The sequence below is a fragment of the Siphateles boraxobius genome, unplaced genomic scaffold (assembly GCF_051911475.1).
Source record: "Siphateles boraxobius isolate OS27281-9 unplaced genomic scaffold, OSU_SipBor_1 1, whole genome shotgun sequence".
NCBI classification, from domain to species: Eukaryota; Metazoa; Chordata; class Actinopteri; order Cypriniformes; family Leuciscidae; genus Siphateles; species Siphateles boraxobius.
Genome location: NW_027508699.1, coordinates 13,493,695 through 13,519,403, shown reverse-complemented (window position 1 = coordinate 13,519,403; position 25,709 = coordinate 13,493,695). Strand labels below are relative to the sequence as shown.

General features: G+C 41.2%; 1 protein-coding gene across 1 annotated transcript in view; it reads left to right on the top strand.

The window, feature by feature from the left end:
• Nucleotides 1-25,709, top strand: part of greb1l (GREB1 like retinoic acid receptor coactivator) — a 63,999-nt gene that overhangs the window by 6,129 nt on the left and 32,161 nt on the right. The gene's annotated exons all lie outside the window — the stretch shown is intronic.

Sequence of the window (25,709 nt, the reverse complement as noted above, 5' to 3'; positions counted from 1 at the left end):
AGGATTGTTTGCTGTTTGTTGGTTGCCAATAATTATGCAGTCCTTTACTCTAAAGCTCTTGTCCATGGTTATACATGAAACCCATTGTCTCTGTGGGCCAGTAACCTGCAGGGAGCACACAAAGGTTCTGCTGAAAGCTGCTTGACATCTCCTAGATAGATAACACAGCTGAGATTAATGTGACTTAGACCCTTCATTGTTGATTGACTTCTTATTTTTAGTTTTCCTGTTACCACGGTAACCGTTTTACAAGGCCCTTCCCCTTAGTGATATTAAATCTACTCTTTCTTTCTTTTAATATGTTTTGACATGACCATGTGTGTGCTGGTCTTCTCTCTGTCATAACAGAAGGGGGTTGGAAGAAAATCTAATATAAACTACATTGGATATCAATAATGTCAAGAGGGGCCGGCATTCAGTATCCAGTATTGATCTGTGTAACAGGATGATCAATCACTGAACAAAGAAGAGCAAAATCAGCACACAATTAAGTTTCTTAAATGACCATTAAAATTATAGATGCTGTTTCTCTCAAACAGTTGATGGCGAATGCTTGGTGTTTATACAGTTGTTTATTTTTTGTAGATTGCTGTTATTTAAATATAGTCAGGTGAATCTCACAAAACCTGTCAAGAACATGCCCAGGTTATAATTGACCCTAAAATCAAAAGGAAAAATAATAAAAAGAAAATCATTTGTCTAAAGAAATTGAAGCCTATTGTGACATTATATTCATGAAAATTAAGCACATTTTCCTCTCAATTGTCCATATTGAAATGGCAAAAATACTAATTTTAATGGTTTCTGTAGTATGAGTTATTATAAATTATTTAATATATTATTTACACATCCTGGTATCATTTGTTGTACAGCCTTTTATTTGTGTTTAAATTACTGTATGATAATCACCATTAAGTATAATTAAAATAAAATAAAAACTTGCCAGATGTTTTATTTTAATGAGAATTTGGGTAGAACTGTCTTAAAAATCATCTTAAAATATTAAAATATCTTAATTTTCAATTGATTAAGCTTACTTAAAAATCTGTTATTTGGCAAGTCTGCCTTTAAATTTTTGCATTGACACAAAGGTAACACTTCTATTAATTGGCTAGGTCTATCAATACTTTACTTTTTTTTTTTTTTACAGTATGCCAAACTAATACGTTTATTCAGTACGGACAAAAATTTATCAAAAGTGTCGGCACATACGCAAAAAAATTATATTTCAAATAAATGCTGTTCTTTTAAACTTTTTATTTATCAAACAATCGTAAAAAATGTATGATGTTTCCTCAAAAATATTAAGCAGCACAACTGTTTTCAATATTTATAAGAAATGCTTCTTGAGCATCAAATCAGCATATTAGTTGGATTTCTGAAGGATCATGTGGCACTGAATACTGGAGTAATGATGCTGAAAATTATGCTTTACCATCACATAAATAAATTACATTTCAAAATATATTAAAACATAAAATAGTTATTTTCAATTGCAATAATATTTCACAATATTACTTTTACTGTATTTTGATCAAATAAATGCAGCCTTGGTGAGCATGAGACTTTATACATTTTGAATGTATTTAGGCAACTAATGCTCATTCAAAAGTGGTGGCAATCATTGTAAGGCCTTATTTTATTGTATTGGTCATGTCTGTGCTGTAGAAAAGCAGAAAGCTGACGTGTGCAGATGGAAAGATAAAGATGCCCCCATCTTGCTGCTAAAATCCCTCCTATTGTTTGAAACTCTTGGAATAGATTCAGCAAAGTCTGCACAAGCAGCAGGTGCTTCTTTCTCTAGACAAGCATCTTGGTCTTTCTTAAGCAGCCTGTTCCAGTGGATTTAAATCAACAGTGCATCAGTCAATGTGATAATAGCCACATTGAGCTTTACTGCTTCTTAAAGTTTGTATAGGGCTGTTATTTTGGGACCAGTTATTTTGTTTCAAAAAGCCGAATCTGACTTAAAAATATAAATGTGGCTCAAAAACATGTTGCCTCAAGATCATGATAGTGAAAGATAGCAGATCTCAAGGAGCACAGATAAATGTCGCTTCCTCGTCTTGTGGCCATGGTTACCAGGTGAAGGTCAGAGGAGGAGGTTCAGCTGTCAGAAAGTGAGCAGGAGAAGCCAATTGATCACTGCTATTATGTTGTTAGTTAAAAGTTATTTGAGAAACTCCATTGTTTTAGTTGAACTGCTTTTATTAAATGCTGCTCATCAATCTGTTAGCTGTCGCAGCATTTCTGAGTGGTTATTGTAAACAAAGAAATTATGTTTTTTAACAGATTTCTGGTGAAAAGTAAGAGGCTATAAATGTTACGTGGAAGTCTCCTTTGACTTCTTGCAAATACTCAGTGGCCTCTTCCGCCCTTCTTTGCCCTCGATGAGGCCGCGGCCAAGGGGTACACTAGGGTTCCCCACTAGGGCTTGCACAGACTAGTCGAGAGATTGACTACTTCAACCACTAGTCGGCGCTGTTGGAAACAATCGACTAAATAAATTAATTCAAAATGGCGAACGTCACCAACAGACACCACACATCAGATGTAAGGAAGTTTTTCATCAAGGATGACAAAAATATCGTAATTTGCCTACTCTGTAAGGGGCCGTTCACGTATTGCGCCTTAAAAATACCGTGTTTGGTGGCTATGCCCCTGTCATGCGTGTGGAGGTCGTCACCCTACTGGCGAAGGGTACGGTCGAGGCCGCCCCGAAATGAGGTCCGGATTCCACAGCCCCTACTTCATTGTACCCTGGAAGAGCGGTGGGTTACGGCCAATCCTGGACCTGTGCATCTTGTTCCGAACCCTTCACAGGCTTCCATTCAAGATGTTGACAGCCTAACACATTTTCAAATGTGTTCGTCCTTTGTATTGGTTTACAGCGATCGACCAGAAGGACGCGTACTCTCATGTCTCCATTCTTCCTTGACACAGACCGTTTCTTCGGTTTGCCTCTGAGGCGCAGGCATACCAGTACACGGTTCTCCCATTCGGGTTAGCCCTATCCCCTTGCGTCTTCACGAATGTCGTAGAGGCAGCCCTTGTGCCACTCCGGCAACATGGGGTTCGCATCCTGAACGCATCTCGACGACTGGCTGCTCCTAGCTCACTCTCGAAGCCAGGTTTGCGAACACAGGGATCTGTGCTTTGGCACCTCGCCCATTTGGGCCTTCGGTTCAACTGGGAAAAGAGCAAACTCTCCCCCGTGCAGAGGATCTCTTTTCTCGGTAAGGTCGACTCGGCCGCCATATGCGTGCAGCTTACGAGTCACTGCTGACTTGCCAATTCCAGAGCAAGAGTGCAGTTCCACTGAAGTTTTTTCAGAGGCTCCTGGGGCAAATGACGTTGGCAGCGGCAGCCCCGCTTAGACTGTTTCATATGAGACCACTTCAGCACTGGTTTCGCGATCGAGTCCCAAGATGGGCATGGCAACCAGGCACGCTCCGAGTACCAGTTACTCGGGCCTGCCATCAGACCTTCACTCCATGGTCGAACCTCTCCTTTCTACGGAATTTCTAATATTACGGCCAATTCACAGGCGGTTGACGTCATAGACCAGGAAACTATAAAGCGCACCTGAAAACAGACCACGCTAGCTTCTAATATGGCCGAAGCAAGTCGATCACATGCATGCAGGGAGTATAGCAGGGGGACGCAGCGTCTCGTTCCACATGCCACGAAGAAAACGAGTAATGAGAGGATCTCTCCCCAATGATGCACCACCCAGAGGAGTGTGGTAAGCAGACATAGCCGCCACATACACTTTCAAAGTGGAAGGAGATAACCCTGCAGAGAAACGTTCTTGGAGATAATCGAGTACTGTACAAACAGGGCAGTTAACAGGATTCAGTTGTCGTTCTCCGCACCAAGCAGAGAACAGTTTCCATTTCAGTGCATTCTGTTTTCTTGTGGAGGGAGCGCTGGATTGGAGTATGGTCTCCAAGAACTCGGTCGAGAGACCTGATTCTATGTCCTGGGCCCCCTCAGGTGCCAAGCCCACAGTTTTTATAACTCCGGGCGAGGGTGATAAATCATGCCCCCTGCTTGCCGAACGGAAGAATCCGATATTGGTACGCTTCGCCCCCGAAAGCCAACCCTAGGAATTTCATGTGATGAGGATGGAAGGATACATGCAAGTAAGCGTCCTTCAAGTCTATCTTGACAAACCAGTCATCGGACTGAATCTGTGACACTATCTGTTTGAGTGTAAGCATCTTGAACTTGAGTTTCTAAACCCTGCGGTTTAATTGGCGCAGATCTAGAATAGGACGCAGCCCCCCATCCTTCTTTAAAACAATGAAGTAACGGTTGTAAAACCCTGACTCCCTGCTGGGAGGAGGAATCCTTTCTATAGCCCTCTTTCTTAGAAGAGTCTGTACTTCCTGCTCCATAAACCAGAGCCTGTTCGGGGTCACCACCGTAGGGAGGACCCCTGGAAAACTGGGTGGACGAGAACCGAACTGAATTCTTTAACCCTCTTCTATTGTATGCAGGACCCAATGAGATATATCTACTAAGGGAACCAATCTTTCGAGACTGGCCTCTGATGTTGGTCGAACAGCCACTTCGGTGCCCTGTACCGGTGAACCGGCAAGGAACAACCAAACTGACTGCTTTACGAACCTCTTTGGAGGATCGTTTGGGGACGCTGACACCTCGGTGCCCTGAAGTGGCGAACCGACAGGGAAAAACTGAACTGACAACGCAGTGACTCTCCTCAGAGAGTCGCCCCCCAGAGGGCACAGAGGAGAACCCATCTCTCCCCCGAGGGGACCACCCTTAGAAGAAGCCCTGACGCCGAGGCTATCATACTTATTTGTCAAAGCCTTCTTAGAGACGTTGACAGCTGACTGCGACCACCACCCAGATCCCCCCAACTGTGGAGTAGCCCGAGTGGCGACGATTTGCTTTTGCTTTTGCTTTTTTGCTTTTGCCGAATAGAATTTGCCGAGGCGAAAGCGGAGCGTCCAGAAATAACAGATCTGTCTCTATCTTTCATATCAGAAAAAAACAGCCATAAAAGTCATTCCGTGGCCACCAGGGCTGCCATAGACCGGACTACTGTTTTGGCCGTCTCCTTGTTTTCCCGGAGAGACCGATCTGTCAGCGCTGACTTCCTCACAATCATCCATGTCCCTAAGCAGATCAGCTTGGTATGCTTGCAAAATCGACATTGTATACAAGCATACCGCAGCCTGACCCGCTTCCGAATACGCTTTACCCACCAGCTCTTTTAATTGGTGGGTAACGCCGGGGTTTTTAATGATGAGAGAGATAGCTCGCGAGCGTCGCTTCAGGCCGAGGCATCGTCACATCATATTTAATACCCATAACATTACTATAAATAGATGTTTGTGGATTAAAAACACGAAATTAAACCGGTTTCTTCAACGACCGTGATACTTCAGTGAGGAGGTCAGGAAAAAACGGTAAACCCTGTCAAGGAGGCTGTGACCTAGATGCTATATCTTTCATCTAGTAAACTTTTCTTTTTATATTCATCTTGTTCCTCGGCTGGCCAATCTATATTTAATTTGGCAACAGTGCGATGGAGGTCACAACCTCCAAAATCTCCTCATCAGCAGGGTATGAGATGGTGAATCCTCAAAATACCCTGCATCAATGCTGACGACATCCAGTTTCTCAGAACTGGATAATCGCAGCATTGGTGCCTCAGCCCGGGGAAAAGAAACCGCAGCGCGTGCTTCTCCCTGAGATAAGGCACTGGATCAGGCAGGTGAAGGCTGAGATGGGGCTGGGCCCGTCCCAAACCCCACTGTCAGATCCATTTGCGAACCCAAAGATTAGCGTCGCCGCTGTGCCTCGGCAGCAGTGGGACCCGCACCCTAGGGAGCGCGCACCGAACCATCCTCCTCAAAGAACGCCCGGCAGGAGCGGAGCGTCCTCATGGACAGCTTCTCGCACTGCTCCCAGTCAGCCCCCTTGAGAACTGACTGGGTATGCCCCATTCCCAAACAAGCAACAGAAAGCTGATGTGTGAAAGCTGATCCCACCTGTGATGAGATGAGGGCGGGGAACAACACACCGCTTAAAATCTTGCTTGCTTGCCATTTATATATATATATATATATATAACTGTGTGAATATTGTGCTTGCAATGACAGACAACACCAAATAGACAGAGACAGTATACAGAGAGCGCTTGTTGAAAGCACAGAAACTAGCGTGGTCTGTTTTCAGGTGTGCTTTATAGTTTACTGGTCTATGACGTCACCAGCCTATGATGTTTCGTCACAACATTGGACTGATTATACATGTGCTTCATGACGCTATCAGGCAGGGGCATTTCCACAGCGTCCCGGTGCAGCTCGAGTTCCCTTGTAAGGGAACTCCTACGTTACAAATATTTAAACTGTGTTTTCTAGCAATATAACTTTTGGCTGCTTGCCATCATTGAAAAGATTTTTAATTTTCCACAGTCCTTTATGACTGTATTGGGCTACATATACATCTTATATAAAAGAGTCATCTTTTTTACTCTAGAAATTTTGGTAACACTTTACAGTAAGGTTTCATTAGTTAACATTAGTTTGACTACATTAGTTAATATAAACTGATAATGGCCTGCACTTCTACAGCATTTATTAATATTTCTTCATGTTAATTTCAACATTAACTAATACTAAACTAATTAACTAATTAACTAATATTAAAATTAAAATGTGTATTTGTTAACATTAGTTAATACACTTTGACGTAACATGAACAAACAATGAACAGTTGCATTTTTATTAAAGGGTCACTTCAGGATTTAGCATTAAGCTTTGTATCAGTAGAAAACCAGTAGTATTTTCATATGAAGTATTATCCCCTTTTTTTGGCCAGAGGCTAAAGACTACAGTCAGTAGTAGGGGCTGTCCCGCATGTTCTCAACCCGCCCATAGAGGGTGGGATCAGTCACAGAATGTACACATAGTGTCAGCCATCTTTTTTTGGAAGCTAAGCTAGCAGGCTCTTGTTCTGTGAAGAAAGCTGAGTAGTAGGAGAAAGCTGAGTAGTAGGGGTTACCATCCTCTTTTTCCCCGGACGTCGAGATCGTCCAAAATGTCCGGGATTCTGCTTTTGCTTTCTGCAGTCGCCATTCATTGTTTACATGCACACCTTTTGTTTCAATCTAACTGAATTCATTCCGATTGGTGAATCTGAATGTAGTGTTTACATGAACGCTAAACAAGTGATCGGTTGATGTACGTTTTAACATTGCTGAGAAAATCCCCGCTCCTCCGTGAGAGATACGAGGCCGGTGCGTCTCACAGGTGTCGCTCATCAGTAATCACGCCACCGGCCTCACGCCATTCTCCCGCGGCCCTCAGTCTCGTCCTGCACGCCACAGTAAACATGATGAATGGTGACTGTAGAACGCAAAAGCCGAATCCCAGACATTATGGGCGATCTCGAAAACCCGGGCAGACTCATCACACTCATCACAGAGACTCACTAGTAGCCTAGCTTTGTTGTTTAACATCTGCGCTCTGTTACCGGTAGGCGTGGGCAGCGAAGCAATTGCATTCTGGGAATTGTTGTCTTTCATCCACATAAGCCAAAAATACATTTTCTGGATTTTCTCAATCTAGAAAGCTCCAAATTCAAAAATAATTTCACATTTCTTCTACATAAATGACCCATTTTAAATACACATTCATCTTCCCAGAGGTGAAGTGTCCCTTTAACTAATATTTACAAAGATTGACAAATACAGTAGAAAATGTATTGCTCATGGTCAGTTCATGTTAGTTTATACAGTAACTGCCACTGGATATGATTAATATAGCTAAGTCAGCAAAGACCTACTAAAACAGAGTTTTGATTTAAATTTAAAGCATAAAGACACATGAAGTGGAGGTCTCATTATAATTGCTTTGAAAGTGCTTTGTCACAATGAATCTCACAACTTTTCTGATATGATACAGATATTTTGTTTTCAACACAATATTATGTGAAACAGTCCAAGGTGGTAATGACACTGTACAAACTGACCATTCCTTGCCCTGTAGTATCTGTCATAAAGTGTTCTTGGTGCATCTGACCATCTGTCCATGACACTCTTTTTTTCACTCAACCTTCTTTTTTTATCTGTCATAAATTCAATCTGACATTAAAAAGCATTCTTTGCTCAAAACTGCATGCTCGATTTGAAATTAAGTTTACCTCCGCCTTGAAATTTAATGTTAGCTTAATATTAACTAACCCACCCCCCCCCCCCCCCCCCCCCCCCCCCCCCCCCCCAACACACACCTGATGGCTCTGGGAGTCAGCAGTGACCCCTGTCCTGTTGCAGCAGAGACCTGGCTGTCTTCTGCCTGGCCCCTTGTAAACTTTTAACCTGTCCCCTTCTTTAACGACAGGGCAAGAATGCACGAAACAATTATTTGCATTGTCTTTCCCTTCTGTGCGTAAAAATGACAGAGGGAGCTTGGATATTGACTGATTTAATATGACCCAAAGCATCTAATTATTCTCTAATTACTGATTATCACACTAATTGTAAAGATACGTTAGAGATTAGTTGAAAATGTGATGAATTCTTTTAAATTATTTTACAATATTCACTTTCATGTGACAAAATACAAGCTTTTCAATTAGTCTATTATTTAATTTAATTTATTTGTTATTATTACTCTTTATATATATATATATATGTATATGAGTGTGTGTGTGTCCGAAAGAGTTTGGGTGTCATTATTTATCTGTGGAAAGACACATTTCAAAGAAGTGTCTGCTGCACAGTCTGGGGTTGGATTCGACAATATCTCACAATTGGATCAATGTAGCTAATTTTACAAAAGATCACATCCCCTCCCCCCTCTCAATGGAGATGTCAAAGGTTGGTGACCTCTTGCTTTCATGTGCATTGATCGTTTCTCGGGAGGTGGGCTGCCTCCCCTCCGAAGCCCTTCACATTAGCCAATATATCTTTGTTTGGACCTGAAAGCTGTTTTCTTACATTTTGTCTTCCTGGGGTTTTTTTCCCCCCGCATGGCAAGTTTTACTGTACAAGATAAAGCAGAACCAACAGCAAAATAAATCATGTGCAGCCTTGGAAAGAAACGATTTTATTAAATGGTCTCGATTTATTAAAGTTTTAAAATAATAAATACACAACCTTATATTGGTAGTAGACATTTTTTAGGTTTTAGGCTAAAATATATGTTTAAGGAAAAGGTTTTCTAGTATATTTCTAGTTTTTCACCTTTTAATCACTTTTTTCCCTACAGATGTGACAAATGTTTTTTTTAATGTTTAATAACAAATATTTCTCTCAGCTTAGAATTGGACAGAGTTTCTTTTAAAATAGTTTTACTTGCATTGTTACTTGTCAGTACACAAGAATCTGGTTTGAAATTTCATCAACTACCCTTATACTAAAACTGCAGTAAAAAATTAAAAAAGGATGATTTGCATAATTGAACATTTTATTATGAATGTTTAAACTAACAATAACTAATATTTAGACAGCCAGACCCTAATATTAATATTCTATATTAGTGTTTTGTGTTTAATAACACTATACACTGGTATATCTGACCATGATTTTGAGCAAGAACCTCACCAAATATTCGAAGTTGGAGGTGGAGGCAATGTAAATGTTTAAGAACCTAGTTTTGGACGGACATGTACCCTTAGTGTCTGTAGTGGTTATGGCCCTGACTTTAAGTACAAGGCTGTGAATGTGTGAAAGCCCCAGTTGTTTTAGTAAGTGAACTGTGTTTGTACAGTTTAAAAGGAAGGAAGAGCACAGAGGATTGTGTTGATGTGTTTGTGTTCTGGGATGTGGCACAGATGGATGAGCATCTCCTTGTCCTGTCATGGTTATCCTGGGTGCTGACGAACAGGACGGCCCTTATCTGGAGCAGATGGGTCCTCCTCCTCTCCTTCAAAAGGCTAATGTTTTCAGCACGCACAGCTTATCTGCACCGGCCTCCAGTCATTTGTTAGGAAACATGTCTGGAAACAAATCTAAGAGGTTGCCAGCAGCTCGGCTTGAAGGAAGACATGTCACGATGAAGGACGAGGAGGCTGAGTGTGACCGCTGTCCTACATAACAGTAGTTCAACACTAGATTTGAAGTGCTGATCTCTGCATTTGAGCCAGGAACTTTTAGATTAATCATAAAATATGCACTTCTTTCTATTATATCATATATTAATAGAATGTCTATTGTATTGAAAAAAATTGGTGAATAAACAATTTTTGTACTTAGAAATTGCTTATAAAATTCACAAGTAATTACATGGCGAGTAACACATTGAAATAAATGTGAAATTTTGAATTAGAAAGACTGTTATAGTATTTTCTTATAAACATAATTTAATAATCTACAATAATTTTAAAAAATCACTTATTTTTACTGGGTTCTATTGGCTACGTTTACCCTGCAAGGCTTTATGCAATGTTTGTCCTACCTGTTTACATTCACTTTAGACACGACTGGTATCCGATATCTGTGTTTACATTAATCCCAGCCCAAAAAGATTCTGTTGGTGATCGTTTTACTATGCGCCATGGTTGACCCTCGGGTTTTGAATGGCCGTGCTATTAAAGGGATAACAGCTCTTGCTAATATATAAAGTTTCCATGTCTGTTTCATAATAGGACATTAAAGGGGTGGTATAGTGCCCCTTTTTTCAATATATAAAATAAGTCTCTGTTGTCCCCAGAGTGTGTATGTGAAGTTTTAGCTAAAAAAAAACATAATTTACACATAATAATATAACAAGTAATAATTTTTTACAGCATGTTGAAATTGTCCCTTTTTGAGGGTCAGTAAAAACTTGTCGTTTCGTGTGTGTCCCTTTAAATAAAAAAATGAGCTGCTGCTCCCGGCACAGAGCAGTTTATGTTTAAACTGGAGTCGGACAATGATGGAGAGACTTAAGAAGAAGTGACAACATGTAGAATGCAACAGGACGTTTCTGAATAGTTAGTTGATGAATTTATGTAGCTGATGTGGAGTTAACTATCTTCTATTAGCATATTCTGTCATGATAATCTATAAAATCGCTCGTGTGGGAACTGTTGTAAGATGCCTACAGAGTGACATGCAATTGCATTTGTGTTACGTACTGTATTGCATGTGAAAAGACGGATGCGACTGCTTGAGCAGACTAACAAATTTGCTCTACTACAACAACTCTTCCTTTGTTGTAGTACTTAAACGATTTTTTTAAAAGCAAATGTCTTTCTTTGTTTTGAACTTTGAGCATTGTAACTTTGCAGATGTTGTTTATGCTCTAACAGCAACATTACACACTAACTAAAGTTAGAAAAGTGAAATCATAATCAACCACCCCTTTAAAAAGCGATCTTTGTGGGCAAATGTGTTACCCTTGACCTCACATAGAATCACATTGGGAATCAGATGCATAGACATACCTGTAGGTCTAAAGACATATTTAGATAGGTCCAGATATTGGATATGTATCTGATTTGAAAACACATTTGGAAGTGGCTCAGAACGGATGCGGAAGAATCAAATCCTGTGCGGATTGTTGTGTTTACATGTGTGCAAAAAATTCCGATTGTTGTGTTTTTTTTTGTGCCAGTGTAAACGCACTGTTCATTCCACCTATACCCCTTTTCCACCAAAGCATTTTGAGAGCCGTTTCGGAGCCGGTGCCTACTCGTGAACCAGATCCAGTTTGTGTTTCGACAGCCAAAGAACCGGTCCTCGGCCAGGCAAATTGGTTCCAAAGCGGCACCAACTCTTTGCTGGACTAGAACCAGAGAACGGTTCTTTTACCACGTCATGCTTTCGTCAGGGGCTGGGGGCGGGTGACCATCAACACGAATGGAAAGGTTGTGACCGCCATTGCTAAAAACACAGTGCTAGTAAAAAGATAGTCTGACACAATATAGGATCGCAAAGCCTGGAGAAACATTTGCAGAAAGACGATGTAGTCCGCCATTGTAATTGGTATGCTTAAAGTTGTCACAAGCGTTTCAGGGAAAGCTAAGACATATGGCAACGTACACAGTGACGTAACAACGTCGTTCGCTGGGCTCTCTAGTCAGTGGAAATACAAACAGGTTCTGAGAAGGTTCGCAAGTTGAACCAACTTTGAACCAACTTGAACCAGCACCAGTTCCGAACCAGTTCTTTTTTGGTGGAAAAGGGGTACTAGTGGTTCTCAAACGTTTTGACTTCCGGAGCCCCATTGTCCACAGCATTATTCAATAGCCCATGACTTTTCCATTTGTTTGTGGTTTAATAGATGATGATATACCAGATAACATGTTTCAGAGCTTGGCATAACTAGCAAAATGTAAATTCTTTTATAAAAATGCCCATGGAGTTATAAGGCTTTTATTAATTTACATAACTTTTCCTGGTCTAGAAATCACGCTTTTTATAGGCTTATATCACGATTAACTTTTAGGCTACCTCATGTGTCCAGGTTTTTCAAATCAAAAGGCAACGCTGGTTCTTCAGAGACAAAAAACTGTTGTTGAGGGGTGAATCAAAATAAGTTCTTTCCGGACCACTACTCTCAAAGATGACGGACAATTAGCATAGAGTTTGGATTGGCGGTCTGGTTTTCTTCTGGGCAAGAACTTCCCGCCCATCCAATCCATGCAGCCTAACGTGAATAAGAGCAGGGAGAGCAGCGATAAACGCCTAAGGGTAAACGGAACCAACATAAATGGATATGAGGTTGTCATGTGGTTTATTACAGTATGTAATTCTTCTCTCTCTCATTACCTGTAACCTGACTTGCCTTTTATTTTGGCTTGTCTGTTCAAGTACATGCTGTTCACATAAACTGAAAAATTGCAAGCAATAGTAACTTGATTTTCTTGCCTTAACAGAGTACAGAGTGTCTTTTTCATGAGCTGTGCCTTTTCTGGAAACCTGCTGCTAACATGATTTGTTAGATGCCACTTTTGAAAAAATTATTTTGCAGGGCACAAATCTCTTGAGTATTCATTATTCACACAGATCACTAAAACCATGAAGGTTTTCAACTTGTTTTCAACGACTCGAAAGGTCAAATTTACTATAGTCGTAAATAGAGCTGCATCCACCACCCTGATCTCTGCATTTTTATACCTGCCATTATCCAACACATGCACAAATATTCCACAACATGTCTTTTTTTTTACTTTCTTTGGAGGTACTGAATGAACCTGTCAAACTTGGCGTTTTCACTTGGCAATGCTTCAGAGATTCCTTCACTATGAGAAGACGATGAACCTCATAAAAATCACGCTCTGTTTCTTTTTCCACACTCTGTTTTGATTAAACTTGAGCTCTAGCCAAATCTTTTAGCATTCTTCGACCTCTTCTGTGCTCTGAAGCCTCTCACACACTCGGCTAAGCCCAAGGTCACCAATACTGGCTATGGGGAGATGGGGTGAGGGGTGGGGAGTGAAAGCTAACAGGGGCGGGCTGGCCAAAGTCACGGTGACCACGACCAATGTTGGACTCCACATTCTAGCTGAGACAGAGAGAAAAGACAGTTAGCTCTGAATTCTCGCCTGATCTCAGAAAGACACTGCATGAATAAATGTATCCTGGCCAAAACAGAGATGTTTTGCTTATAAATTCAGTCCCATAGCTTTCGTTAGACTCCCACTAATAGTAAACACAGAGGATCTTCCTCTTACAGATACTCTTTTATTAAAGGATCATAGCTACTGAAAGCCATTGATTTTAAAGAAATTATATGATACTGTTGAATATTGTGTGTCTGTGTTTTACATAGACTAGTCTTATTAATGGTGCTTTCTAAGGCTTTTATAATTATTATTTTGGCACATAACGCATCCTGCTCTGTTTAAAGACTGTTGTGCTTTTACTTACATTTACATTTTTTTTACATTTAGTCATTTAGCAGACGCTTTCATCCAAAGCGACTTACATTTGAGGATTAAACCAAGCGAGTCATCGTGGAGAGGCAAAAACAATGCAAGAAGTGCTCAGAATACAAAGTTCAAACATTGCTCAGAGTAGCATAAACCAGACAAGCGAAGATTTCAAGAAAAAGTTTTTTTCTTTTTTTTTTTTTTTTTTTTTTTCTTCTATGTTAAGTGCTCACGGAAGAGATGAGTTATCAGTTGTCTTTTGAATGCTGTCAGGGATTCTGCATTACGAACGAGGGTGGGTAGGTCATTCCACCAGCATGGAACCGTGAATGAGAATGTTCTGGACAGTGATTTTGTGCCTCGCTGTGAAGGCACCACGAGCCGTCGCTCCTTGGCCGATCGTAGGCTTCTGGTAGGGATGTAGACCCGTAGGAGCGAGTGAAAGTAGGAGGGAGCTGAGCCGGTGGACAATCTTTAAGCAAGTGTCAGCGCCTTGAACTTGATTCGAGCAGCGAGTGGTAGCCAATGCAGGGAGATGAACAGCGGAGTGACGTGGGCCCTTTTGGGCTCGTTGAAGACAAGACAAGCAGCAGCATTCTGGATCAATTGTAAGGGTTTAGTTGCACATGATGGAAGACCAGCTAGAAGAGCATTGCAGTAATCAAGCCTAGAAATAACCAGGGCCTGGACAAGAAGTTGTGTTGCATGCTCAGTTAGGAAAGGCCTGATCTTCCTGATGTTGTGCATTGCAAACCTGCATGATCGAGCTGTCTTTGAAATGTGGTCTGTGAAGGTTAGCTGGTCATCAAAGATTACTCCAAGATTTCTGACTGACCTTGATGGGGTGATTGAGGATGAGTCTAACTGGATAGTGAAGTCGTGCTGTAGAGACGGATTGGCAGGGTGAACGAGAAGCTCAGTCTTTGCCAGATTGAGCTGCAGGTGATGTTCCTTCATCCATGCCGAGATGTCCGCCAGACAGCTAGAGATACGTGCAGCTACTGTGGGATCGTCTGGTTGAAATTAGAGGTAGAGCTGGGTGTCATCAGCATAGCAATGGTAAGAGAAACCATGTGCCTGTATGATGGGTCCCAGTGATGTGGTGTAAATAGAGAAGAGGAGGGGTCCAAGGACTGACCCCTGGGGAACCCCTGTGGTCAGTCGATGTGCTTTGGATACCTCGCCTCTCCATGCGACCCTGAATGACCTACCTGTGAGATAGGACTCAAACCAGTGGAGGGAAGATCCAGTGATGCCCAGTGATGAGAGGGTGGACAGAAGGATCTGATGATTCACAGTGTCGAAGGCAGCAGACAGGTCTAGGAGAATGAGAACTGATGATTTGGAAGCAGCTTTGGCGATCCGCAGGGCTTCTGTGACTGAAAGTAATGCGGTCTCGGTCGAATGCCCTTTCTTGAAGCCAGATTGGTTAACATCCAGCTGGTTATTCAGAGACAGGAAAGATGATACTTGGTTGAAAGCAACTCGTTCAAGTGTTTTTGCAATGAAAGGTAGGAGAGAGACAGGTCTGTAATTCTCTAGAAGTGATGTGTTTAAAGTTGGTTTTTTAAGCAGTGGGGTTACCCGAGCCTGCTTAAATGCTGTAGGAAAAATGCCAGTATGGAGGGATGAGTTGATGATGTGTGTGAGTGCTGGTAGAAGTGTGGGAGAGATGGCTTGAAGAAGGTGTGAGGGGATGGGGTCTAGAGGGCAGGTGGTAGGATGACTGGAGAGGAGAAGTTTAGATACTTCTTCCTCGGTTAGAGGAGAGAAGGAGGAGAGAAGGTTATTGGCTGTGGGAGAGGTTGGACTAGGTTCCTGTGTGTGTGGAGGAGAGAACTGACTGCTAATGGTTGTTGTTTTGTTAGTGAAGAACTTAGCAAAATCATCAGCAGTTAGCCAGGAGGTGGGTGGTGGTGGAGGTGGACAGAGGAGAGAGTTGAATGTCTTGAAAAGTGTTCGTGTGTTAGAGGCGGAGTTGATCTTGTTATGGAAATATGAAGATTTTGTGGCGTGAACATCAGCAGAAAAGGAAGAGAGCAGAGATTGGTACATACTCAGGTCAGATGTATCTTTTGATTTGCGCCATTTCCTCTCCGTTGCCCTGAGTTTAGTCCAGTGTTCCCGAAGAACCTCAGATAACCAGGGGTTAGAGGGGGTAGCGCGTGCTGGCCTGGAGGAGAGAGGCCAGATAGTTTCTAAAGAAGAAGTTAATGTGGAGCATAAAGTATCCGTTGCGGTATTCACATCTAGAGATGAGAATTGTGAGGGTGAGGGAAGAGAAGATGGCACAGCAGAGGAAAGACGGGAGGGAGAAAGTGAGCGCAGGTTTCGTCTGAAGGTAACTGGTAGGGGAGTTGGTGGAGTGTGGATAGTGAGTTGTAGATTGAAAGTAATGAGGAAATGATCTGAAACATGGAGAGGTTTCACCAAAATGTTGTCTGTGATGCAGTTGCGTGTGTAGACCAGGTCCAGTTGGTTGCCTGAATTGTGAGTACCTGTGGTGATGAGCCGATTGAGATCGAATGAGGCTAGGAGAGAGATGAAATCTGTAGCATACGGCTTCTCTAGATGAATGTTGTAATCGCCAAAGACTACAAGTGGACAGCAGCACATCCAGCTCCTCAACAAAGCTTCCCAGTTGACCTGGGGGGCGATAAATGACTACAATCTCGATCTTAAAGGGAGTTGTAAGTGTAATAGCGTGATATTCAAATGAGTTGTTATTGCATAGAGAGGAGAGAGTTGAGTATTTCCAATTGTTAGAAATGAGAATACCAGTCCCCCCACCCCTACCAGACTGGCGAGGGGTGTGAGAGAAAGAGAAGTTGTTAGAGAGAGCAGCAGGGGTTGCTGAGTCTTCTGGACGGATCCAGGTCTCAGTCAAGCCCAAGATATTAAGAGTTGAAAGAGATGAAAAGGCAGGAATGAAGTCAGCTTTATTGACTGCTGACTGACAATTCCATAGACCCATAGAAAGAGAGAGAGGTGTGTGTGTGGATGAGAGAACGGGACGCAGATTAGCAGTATTGCGCTGCCTTCTGTGCGTGATGAGAGTGCGTTGTCGAGAGACAACAGGAATGTATTGAAAGCACATGTTGATTAAGGGAAATAGAGTACAAGTAGGAAAGGAAAGGGAGAAGAAGATATTTAAGTGCGTAGCTGGTGTAGTTGCTCGGTGGAGTCGCACAGGTAGAGTCGATGGTCTTTACCCGAGTCGGTCTTCACACGAGGAGGCTGAACGCTTCCGCTGGCGCTTCCGCGACAGCGCACGCACTACATAGATATAATGCGTACTAACGCCTGAGTGAGGACAGCTGTTTCTGCCCAGCAATTAACACAGCAAACGCAAATCACCCGAATAATGGGAGGAATCGAAACTAGCTGTTGGACAGCGCTCACTTAAGTGCTATATAATTTAAACTGCAATACTATTCAGAGCGGCTGTTATATAAAGTGGGAACGCGTCTAATTAAAATACAAATTTGTGAGAAGGCAAAACAAGAAAATAACCAGAGAATCGAAAACAACCTTACCTTCTGGTAGATACTACACTGAAACAACAGGAGAACTGGATATTCAGAAAAACGACTTGCGCGCTCTTGTCTTGTTCACGGACTGACCGCTTGTCCTGGCCTTGTTCTGGATCTCTTCGACTTTATATCTGTAAATCTGATTACTTGCGTAATCAGATTTACAATATTCACCTGGCAGAAGTTAAAACAGAAGAAAATAAATCCTACAGGCTCATATACAGTACCTGCATAACAAGAGACCAGAATAGACTAAAATGAAAATTCTGTCATCATTTACTCACCCCCATTTCAACATAAACCTTTGTGACTTTGGTTAATCTTCGGAACACAAATTAATCTTTTTGATGCAATCTGAGAGCTTTCTGCCCCTCCATTGACAGCTACACAACTGACACTTTGACGCTTCAAAAAGTTCATAAAGGGATCGTAAAACTAATCCATACGAATTGAGTGATTTAATCCAAAATTTTCTGAAGAGACTCGGATCACTTTATATGATGAACAGATTTCATTTAGGCTTTTATTCACATATAAATATTCATCAACGCACACATCACTTTTGGTAAATGGAAGCTCAAGCATGTTCACTTGACGTGCAAGAACCAATGAGGTGAATTCTTGTGTTACACAGCACGTTTGAGCTTTTGCAAGAACCAATGAGGTTAATTCACGTGTTACACAGCACGTTTGAGCTTTTGCAAGAACCAATGAGGTTCATTCTCTTGTAACACAGCACGTTTGAGCTTTTGAAAGAACCAATGAGGTTCATTCTCTTGTAACACAGCACGTTTGAGGTTCATTGTCGTGTCTAAATACTTCAATGCAGGTGTTTTTGACTTGTGCTATTGGTAACTAGCTATATATATATATGTATGTAAATAAATATCAAATATATAAAATATGTCTTATTAAATATTTATGTGTATGTATACTGCACGAGTAAATATATATTCAATATGAAAAGCGTCAATTCCTTTTAATATATTAACACAATATATTATTCTATATATTTTCAATATACCATTAAATCATTATATTGACCATATATTGACCATTGACCATGAAGAAAATATATTTTCTTTGCGTAAGGGTAAACTGTCAATGGAGGGACAAAAATTGCAAAAAAATCTTTATTTGTGTTGTGAAGATGAACGAAAGTCTTACGGGTTTTATCTCTCAGTTTGAATACAGTAATTAGCAATTCAATGTACTTTTGTTTTGGCTGGACCTCATCTGACCTCAGGAAACGTCCAGACTTGTGGCCTTGCTGCTCATGATAAGACAGAGGGCAAATATTTACCCGTGAGGAACATATAGCCTACTACTGTCTTTTAGACCTTCTGCTGTAAGATATTTGAAGTGGTGTGCAGCCCATGCAGTTGGGCAAGTGTTTGATTTATTTAATCGCTTTCTCGCATGTCTAAAGTCTATGGCTCGGTCAATGATCTTTAAAGGTGAAGTATGTAGTTTCTGCGCCACTAGTGGTACCCATAGACTGTAAAAAAATATGGACGTAGTGTCCGTGACGTCAACCGTTGGTTTCTGAAGAGGATTTTTGGGGTGGGGGAGGGGGGTTATAAAGGCCTTCTGTAGTGAAGCGATGCGTTAGTGTAAAAAAAATCCATATTTAAAACTTTATCAACTAAAATAACTAGCTTCCAGCAGATGGCCGTACGCAAGTCCATTTACGCCAAAAGAGTAACGCTTGAACTTTATTCAAAACGCAATGACAAACGCGGTTACCCAGCCCTGTTTGAACCGCGAGAGGCATCAAAGCTTACGCTACTCCTACGTCATACATCGTCAAGTGTTACTCTTTTTACAGTTTGACTCTTTTAGGTCGACTTGTGTACAGCCGTCTGCTGTAAACTAGTTATTTTAGTCGATTTCTCACCATTGAAAGTCCATTCACCCAAAACTGTGACGATTAAAACAGTTATCCCTGCATACCAAGGGACGACTGAACTGTTTAACTGGTGTATCATGTCTTTATGATTGATTAGAGTAACTCGAATCGCATCACAAAACACATCTAGATTAGTAATTTCAGGTCTGATAGATTAGAGCTGATCTGAGAGCAGTCTGACTGTTCCAGGCACAGTTGATTTGTAAGGAAAGGGTTTGTGTCTGTCAGCACTGGACAATAGATTGAACCTGCCTTTGTTACATCGCAACAACAAAAAAGAAGCAAAAGGATTTAAATTGTCGACCCTATCACCGTGGGCAACTCATTTGGCTTTATCAGCATGACACTACTGTTACTGAACCCCCCCCACACACACACACACACACACACACACACACACACACACACACACACACACACACACACACACACACACACATCAGTCCTGATGTGGCAGAGGCTGACTGGGGTCAGGAAGAGGAGCATGATGGATACAGTTGAGCGCTCAGCGAGGAAGTAGGAGGGGGGGAGGGGGGAGGTGGAGGGGGGGGGGCAAGGACAGGGGTCTTTCCTGAGAACATTAAAGACACTCATTGTTCATTTGTCACTTACTCATTAAAGGTGGCTTAGTCTTTTTTTGCTAGGATATTTGTCTTACTCTAGTTGTCATTTTGAATCCACCATACATTTAGTACTGTAGTATTGACGTCATTATCAGTTGTGTTCTGCTGTGTTCACTTCATGTTATAAATATTGTGACTACTCTGAGATTCTACTCTGAGCTGTTAATTTCCTTGGAAATTACTTAGTTCTGTTGTTGATGACAGCAAAATACTTCTTTTCGGTCATATATTCATATTTAAAAGCAAATCATCTGCACCAGGTGACACTAAAAATAATAAAATGGAATCAAGCAGAAATGTACCTTTGAGGCTACTGTCATTTTGCTTGTCATCACAACGGTCTAGTGAGAGACGTAAGAACTTTCATAAAATTTATAATTTTTATAGAAAGTTTCAAAGAGTCAAAGAATATTGAAATTACAAATTTGACAAATGTGAACAGTTTTTACTAAACTAGAGATATTGTTTTAATTAGATGCATTTCTATAATATATTAGAACCATATTGTTATATTTAATGGTTGTATGTATATTTAACCATTCATGCTCATTTCCCCTATTTTTACATTTACTATTGCCAACATCTAACGGCCACTAAAGGTGCTCTAAAGCGATGTCACACGTTTTTTAGGCAGAAACATTTTTGTCACATACAGCAAACATCTCCTCACTATCCGCTAGCTGCCTGTCCCCTGAACACACTGTGAAAAAACGCGGTCTCTGTAGACACCCCAGGCTCCACAAACGGCAACAAAAACAAACGGGTCCGACCTGGACCACGAAACATAACAAACAGTGTTCCAGCCAATAACCGATAGGAATGATTTGGGGTTGGGGGGTTAGTGCGCGTGCACATGAAGGGGGGTGTGGGGACTAGAGGAGAGAGAAGCATGAAGAGGGAAGTTAGCTAGAGGAGAGATGTCATAGACAACGACAACGACTAACAATAGAATTATATTCTCTTGAATTTTGATTTGGCCGACACACGACCAAAGAGACGACGTTCCGATGAACAGATAGCAAAGAAGAGAATCTTTATGAATTTACATGGGAAAAGCCTATTTCAGGAAGCACGGAAGGGAGGGGACGGAATGAGGAGGAGGGAGGGTCGAGCTTATCAGTTTCGGACAGAATTAAAATTTTGGTGCATCTCTGTTGGAAAGTACATTTAATTGCTTTACACCAACTTGGCGAGAATTCAGAATTAACGTGGTTTGGCTTTGAGGAAAGGTTGTAAAACTGTGATCGACCTTTAATCAGATGTGCGAGATCAAACAAAGATTCAACCAAACAGCACTGGAAATTGGTTTACCCACTTTTCCATTTTAAAATTTATCCTAAAACAGTTGGAATTGCCTTGTATTGTCAAATAATATATATGATAGTTCTCTAAACTTTGTCTCTCAGTTACATCTGGTTGAAGTGCTGTCTTGACCAGCACTGCCATTCCTCGCCTGAATAATGATGGATGAAGTGTCAAAGCAGGAGGAATTGTGTCAGGAAACACATCTGACCTCTCTTTGGCCCTTGTCACCTGATAAGGCTTGTCTGTTTTGATAATATGTGCTTCATGTGACATAAAGCCATTAAACAAGACCCCTTTTTTACACTGTAACAAAACAGAGAACAAGAGCAGGGCAAGCAAACTATTGGGAACCATGAGGTGAATGTGTGATCTTACCAAATGTTTATATTGGAACATAAAGACTTAAAATTGTCTATTTCCAAATGTCCACCAGTCATCAGCACATTAAAAAAATAAAAAAAATAAAAAAATGTAATCCGTTAGTTGAACTATTATTGTCCCTAGTGAATAACAGCTGTGGTCTGTGTTGTAAAACGCAGGGTTGGGTTCATCGGCAGGTCTCTGGTTTATTGGCCAGAGCAGCCTTGCTGTTCTTCACCCAGATTGAGCTCTTTGTTTGTTGTCATGGTATCAGCACACTTGATTTTCCCATGGACACCATAGATTTTGGAATAAAGCTTGGGGCTCAATGTTTTATTGTTGAGAATCCACTCCTTATGTAAAAAAACTAGTCATGTCCATGCACATAACTCCCGATATTGGTGTGTTTGAGCATGTGGCACCAACACTTTGGTTTTGAGGTGTAAAAATGTAGGCTAGTTGACCTTTTCCAGTTAACCACATGTGCACGATTGCTCAAAGATCCACACACCCGTCTTTGAGAATTTATACTTCTAAACGAAGCCGACTCAAACATTTTGACTCCAATGCTTTTCCAATGTTCCAGTGTGACTCCAGTTCTGGATGATAATTAGTTTCATGTTTTGGCCAATAACTGTTAAATGGCTGATGTTAAAATTCTTTAAAAACTACAATCAGTAGTCTTAAATTATATGATTTAATTTAAGCATAACAAAAATAATGTACTGATGGATAATGGATATTCATTCATTCACATGCACCATTTGCTAAAGATTGTTTTAACAGTGTTATTCAATTATTCATGTTTTTAAAGATTGACTATACGTGAGCGTTATATGACGGCAAAGGTAACCTAAATGTGAAAATAGGAAAAATAAGCATACACAATAAAATATTCAATGTTGATGAAAACCGATAAATTAAAAAATCTCTAATATGCCTATTAAATGATATGGTGCTGTAAGTTCATATTCTTCCGAAGTTTTCTTGCCTGTATTCTTGAATTGCACTAATAGGAGGTTTTCAGAGGGAATTTTGTTAATTACTGACATAAAGCATTTGTCTAAATGCAGGATTTAGCTGAAGGTTAAATTAAAGCCCTCACTCTGGCTGAATGTACGGCAAGGTCAACACTCAAATCAGTGCCTCGTTCACACAAAGACCGTTTTTGACTCTAATAAATGAGCCCGGCACTCCCACGATCCCACCCCGCTGTAGTCTGCTGACCGTATCTCGGGGTTGCCCTCTTGCCCCTCTCATTTTCCAGTCACTTTTATAACTGGACAGTAAACTTCCAGTGGCTTAATGATGATGACTTCTTCATCTGCCCAAATACTCCTTTTGTTGATCCTCCCAGGCCTCCACCCCCTTAAACCCTGGCTAACCTTGGCCCACCACTACCCCCGTTCACTGCTGGACTAATCCTCTCCCCAGGCTGTTATCTCCACCCCCCTTGAGCCAATCCCTCGCTGACCAGTCAGGGTTTTCTCTCCTCTGCCGATTTCAGCTTTGGCTTTCAGCTTGTTGTGTTGCCTCCCCCCAAGCCTCCCCTTTCCCCCTTTAGTGGTGGAGGTTATCATCTCCACAGCCCTGGTTATGTTGGCCTCGCTGGAAAAACCTCGATTTGCACTTCAGGACCCCAGCAGGAAGTCTGAGAGGGCTTTAATAGGCAAATGAGCGCAGGGCTGAGGGAACAACAAACCTGCCAGTGGTGTGACAAGTGGCGTGAGACCCCACGCCTCACGCCCGGGATAGACCTTATGTGGTAAAAAAGGCTGAACATGCCAGGGTAGCATTGGCTTTCACGTGACAGCGACATTGTCAGGCTGTTGTAATTGGCCTGTGTTAGAGTGGATTTGTTTTTTCTGACACTGAGTAGATAGCTCCTGAAGACCACGATGAGCTGTGGCATTTGCCACCTCAATCTCTCCCTCCTACCCAGCTGATGCTCATTTGTCACTACGTTAAAATCACGTTCTGCTCTCACCTCGTGTATGTGATGTTCAGTTGTTTTTTTACAACCATGTGAGGACGAGGATTTCATCACACTTCTAAAAACCCTCACTCGATAAGACAATCAAGCAGTTCTCTTTTTTCATTCCTTAGATACAGCACTCACAAAATTCTGCTCTGGTTTACCCCAATCTATGCTTTTGTTGGCCCAAATTTAGATTAATTTGCTTCATTCTAATTACATTTGTGGCATTGGATTTGGATTGTGAGAAAGAAGCCAGAGAACAAGAGTCATTCTGCATTCATTCATTCTGCTTTGGATTATCTGAGCATTTGTTGTCCAGATTCAGATTAAGTTTCCTATATTTGGATTACATTTATCCAGGTGGATTTGGATTGAGCAGTTCTCTGAATGAAAGCCAGGAACAAAAGTCATACCACTAAAACTTTTCTGCAGAATTTCGGCTCTGGTTGGCCTCAAACCAATTTAGATTAAGTAACCCCTCTTGGATTATGTTTTCCTATTTGATCTGGGTTGGGTGTTTCTCCAGAAAGAAGCCAAGAATAAGTTAGATTTCTAAAGACTTGAATTCTGTACTCATTAGTTCTGCTGTGGTTCACCTCAAACTGGGCTTTTGTTGGTCCAAAGATTCACCAAGTTGTATTTGTCTCAACGGATCTGAACAATGATGCTGTCTGTCTGGAATGACTGAGGCAGTTTTGCTGTACCTCAGGAGAATAGAGGGCTTCTCAAAAGGAAGTAGAAAACAAGACAAAGCAGAACTCCAGAATATGTTGAAAGAGCTGCTACCACATGACTCATCTCTTCTCAGGTGGCATTGGAAAAGATACTTCCCATTGTCAGTGCCCAGGGCTGGAGACTCAAAGCAGTGCTGAAGGATGGGCGAGAGGAGGGCCAACTCACTCACTGACTCTTTTGTTCAACCCACAAGCTCAATTGAGCAAAGGAAACCTCTGCTTTGCTCTCTTTCTCCTTTTCCAGTGACCTATTAAGGTCTGATAGTGTTAAAGCCAGAAACTTGAATCATCTCTTCGGTTTCCTAGAAAATTGAACTTGTGCTGCATCTTCATATACTAAATTCTTTTATTTTTTTATTTTGCAATCTTGACAAACAGTCTGGCAAAGAGCCTGTCATAAAAAAGGGAAAGTTTCAGAACTCGAATATCAAGCATTTGTTGAGCACAAATCCTTATACATTTTGGGACATTGTGTGGTCCAAATGGTATCTGAAGGAGAAACCTTGCAATTAAAAGATACAATGTTTAGACAAAGCCTCCAGATTAGCTGGAATGACAGCATTAATGACTCTGGGGGGCTAATAAAGCCCTCTGAGGGTGGGTTGTCATTGTTTAAAGCTGACTCCCATACTGCTTTAGACCCTATCTACTAATTCTTATTAGGGTGAGAAGTATATGGCTTGATTTAGACCAACTGTTGTGTCTTTGCTAAAACAAGAATTGTGAAAACAGAATAAATACTAATTTACTGTACAGTCTGATCAAAAATGATCTACAATTCAGTCTACAAAAAATACTGAATAATACCTTTTTTATCACGTTGTATACATTTCCTGCAAGGTTATTTAAATGTTTTTCAGTTTTTTTGTACCAAGTGCTTGCCGCTAATGCATTGGTTTGTTGACATGGCTGTTTAGTTGTTTGCCTGACAAATTCTTTGTGACTATTACTTTGACAAATGCATTACACTGGTGCGGTTCTCAGCACACTCTTTGAACCATTGCGTCAAGTCACCTTTTTGTTCCATGGACAAGGCTGTTATTAATTATTAACAAATCCTACTACATGCTGCAGACAAAATAGGATCTCGGTTCTGTTGATTAAATCTACTGTGTATATTTACCCTTTAAAGTCATCTGATAGGGTCGGACTGATGAAACTTGATGTAACACTGTCAGAATAGGGCGAGATTATTGTTAAGATCCCTAATGAGTAGTAATAAACCACCTCACAAATGGAGCAGTACTGTTTTATTTAAATACCACCAATTACAGTTCCTGTTTTCAGAGGTCCAAAAAGAGAGGGTCATCTGAGTCACAATATTATGCTATTATCTTGCGAGATAAGAAGAGAGATGGAGTCATTGTTAGAGAGAGCCTAAAGCACCAGGGGAACCCGATCCTCCTGTATTTGCATTCAAATCTCCTCCACTTC